A 4039-nucleotide genomic window follows, 5' to 3' on the forward strand; every position below is an offset into this window, starting at 1 on the left:
AAGTACTATGCGTGTCAGCATTACTGATCCAGGGATGACACTGATGCACAGAGATCAGACTGTCTGAGGTCTGGTCGCTACATGCAAACCCTAGAAAACAAGTGCCGAGGCTGCAGCTTATACGTGATGAGGTGATTATACGGTCACTACGGTCACTACGAGATCGTATAGCTCCGTATCCATCCATTTTGACCAGTCAAAGAATCCTCCTGGCACATATTATGCTCAAGTGTAGTTATCGAACCCGAGACCTCAAGTTTGATGAGCGAACAGGCTAACCAGCTACACAACCTCCTGTTGTGTTCAACGAGAGGAAAATAACCTTTTATACATTCCTGCATTCGTGTGACAAGCATGCCGTGTTTTTTTTGTGTGTGTGGGAGTCATTGGGATTTCAATCATAATCATGTCATGTGGCTTTGGTGGTAAGACTATCCACAATGGTGCAGAAATAATGCAGCCTTAGTCACCTTACCTCTCTCCACGTAGTACGTTGGGTCCCACCAGTCAGAGGGTGAAACAAACAAATTAATAAGAAAAATTAAAAGCGCCAGCGGTGTATCTTACCTCACACATCTCGCTACTGCTCGGGAACACTGTCCAATTGATCGCTCTGTTCGCTCACGTACAATTTTAAGTGAATCCTTATTATAACATGCACACAATTTTGGGCACTTGTATTCGACTTTAGTCAGTGTGCCACCGTATCTCGTATACTTACTACTCCCTCCGTCTAGGTGTAATAAGTCACGTTAGAAGGTGCAACGGGACCAAGGTGCGTGCGTGTGTGTGTGTGTGTTTAACAGCATGTGTGTGTTAGAGAGAGCGACAGATCGACCTACTCCCACAGAGAGATGGTGTGCAGTGTATGATTTTAGCCGCGAGAGTCGGTGCATCCTCTCGTTTGCGGGCGTGTCCGGTAGGGACATGCGGACAGCTGCCACGCCTGCTCCTGACTAGCCTAACCCACCCAAAGCCCATCCATCTCCCGCGCGCGCTTCCCGCCCGAAACGGTCAGCGCTGCTCCAAAGAATCGGTGCCGCATTCATGCCCAGGCAGAGCGAACGCGACCTCTCACTGGCGCAAGAGTGATGGTTGCTTTGTCTGTCCAACTTACTGTTGGGTCTATGTGATTTGACAGCTCATTGGTCTTTATTACTGAGGTGGTAGGACTGTTGGATGTCCCACGCTTTCGGCGAAAGGAGGTACTCCCTCCGTCTAGGTGTGTAAGTCATGTTACGAAAACCAAATAATCCCAAAACACTTAGGCGCAGTGTATTAACTTCTACATAATTTCTTGTTTCTTCACATATCATCCAATAAAAGACGAGGGGTGTGCATGCTTTTAATGACTTGAGACTACCAAACACGACATGCAGTGGTTAGTTAATTGCATGCAATGCTATTAATTAGCAAATAAACATTACTCTAAGGTCTTTCGTTTTCCCCTTCTCCTTGGTCACGGTGCATAGGCTAAGATGACTTACTCACCTAGATGGAGGGAGTGCTACTAGATTACAATTTTCTCCATTCTTACAGCGGAGGAGTGCAAGAGCAGTGAAAACACGCAGGCTCCGCGCATTGCCGCGGAACAGCCGTATATCTCTCTATGCAAAATTATCGATTTCATAGAACTAAAAAAACTCTATAACCGCATGACAAATGTGGTAGCCAAACTAAATAAACTCCCATCATCATTTGGATCATCCCACGTAAGGAAAAAAGATCAGCCAACTCCTACTACATAATGGGATTATATTTTTCTTTTTGACATGTTAATGGGACTTAAAAGCTCACTTACATGCATGCTACCGATGCATGCTTGCATGCAGACATGTTGATGTGATTTAAAACCCACTCACATGCATGCCACGGTATTTCTGCATGCTTGCATGTGGCTTAGTGCGGAGCCTCTCAACGTCTAGATCAGACGGCTATTATGGACTGATTTAGTTCATCTAACGGCTACATTAATTTTGATGATGTGGCTCAAGGAGAGGATAGAGAATTCCTAGTAGTGGGGGCTAGCTATTACTAGTAGATAAGTCTTTGTAGAGATTCCACTAGGTGAACTACATACGGAACAAAATGAATGAATCTACACTTAAAATGCATCTATATACATCCGCATGTGGTTCATGGTGAAATCTCTACAAAGACTTATATTTAGGAACGGGGGAAGTACTAGTATAGTACGTACTGTAATTTATCAGCGAGATAAATTTGTACAATGCTATGAAGCTTCCAGCTTCTGTTACATGTATCTTGCGTCCAAGGTTGCCCGTTGCAACATTTCTTCAAATACAAAGGAGACTAACACGCATGCTATTGCATCTCAATGATTGACAAATCATAGCCAATATGTACTCCCTCCGTTCCAAAATAAGTGTCTCAACTTTATGCAAACTTTAGTACAAAGTTGTACTACTACTAAAGTTGACACTTATTTTGGAACAGAGGCAGCTAAACAAAAAAACGATCCATGCAGTCCCTAGCCCTTGAACCGTAAACCCTAACCAGGCTTAAATTTGCTGGCAACGTGGAGCTACCGAAGAAATGAAGTTTGCAACCTTTTGACCATCGGATCATTTTGCGTAGTTTCACCAAAATTGAGATGAGCATCCCTGTGGCAAAGAAATTGAAGAAGCGTGATTAGAATAAGATTACTGGGACTAGTTGATTCACAAATACAGTACGTAGAAGCCAGTAGAGGTATGTGCGGGGCAAAGAAGTAGAGAAATATCCACAGGGAGTGATGTGGGCAGCTGGAGCAGTGGTGCAAGCCGGCTATAAAGGGAGTTGTACCTGAGGGACGTAGCTCAACCTTGAGGAGGGCGGCGGAAGGCGGCAATTGCCCATGTCGCGGCAGTGAGCAAGGGACGAAGGCAACCTCACCGGCTTTGTGAGAGAGAACGGTGGGGACCCCTGATCGGGACGTGCCGATAGTGGGTTTTCACCATCGGCGACGCCGACCGCATCTACACTAAGCATCCACCCCTTCCCCCAGTGGACGTGATCCGCCGGGATGTTAGAGATGTGGCCATAGTCATTTTGTGCGAGAGAGTGTGAAGAGAGCAACCCCAGCAAGCAACCGTGTAGGCTGGCCCGTCCTGACTATGTATATAGTGGAGCGGTTTCCTTTTCTCTCCATATGAACCTATCATATTGCGTACGTGCCACTGAAGAAAAAAAACTTTACTTATAAATGACGCGACACCTACTACTCGTTCTCCTATAACATTGCGCTTGGCATCTCCAAAATATTAACCTTGCAATTGGCTCTTCGCCTCTTCGGGAAGTCGAGCAATAATGGTAGTGCAGTATATATCGTTCTGGCTATATGAGACCGAATGAATTACTGCACGTCCACCACATGGGCAAGGGTCAAGGGGCGAGGGAGAGTGCTACATACGGAGCAAAATGAGTGAATCTACACTACACTCTAAAATATGTCTATATACATCAGTGTTTGGAGTATGTACTAGTAGTTCATATTGAAATCTACTAAAGGACATATATATTCCAAACAATATGATATAATCTCTATAGCCAAGGTATTAGTAGGGACGAGGAGTAAACGGAGGGAGTAGTATTTTTTTCTCCTCGTCCTGCGAGCCATCGCGCGCATGGGCGAGGGAGCGGGCATAAGGCTGAGCAAGCTTCACCTCATCCTGCGAGCCACCACGCCCGTGGGCGGGGGAGATGGCGTACTAAGCAAGCTTCTCCTTGTTCTGTGAGTTGACGGGACACATCAAAATTACTCCAGTGTGTAGAGCCTTGCCTCTAAGGTAGGCCCCACATGGTTTGCCTCTTTTTTTAATTTAACATAACGCGTCAAGTCACAGTTTGTTTGTTCACCCGTGGTAGACGATCCTCCCTCCACCAAGTGGACAACCAGTACACGTGCCAAATTACCATGTGGGCTACCTTTTTCGTACAGAAATGAGCTCCACCATGTACCCGCGCGGGCGTGGTTGGGAAAGAGACGGGAGTACGTGCGACGTGCATGCACCTCTTCTCTTCGCGCACGTCCCCCACC

The sequence above is a fragment of the Triticum dicoccoides genome, chromosome 3B, assembly GCF_002162155.2.
Source record: "Triticum dicoccoides isolate Atlit2015 ecotype Zavitan chromosome 3B, WEW_v2.0, whole genome shotgun sequence".
NCBI classification, from domain to species: domain Eukaryota; kingdom Viridiplantae; phylum Streptophyta; class Magnoliopsida; order Poales; family Poaceae; genus Triticum; species Triticum dicoccoides.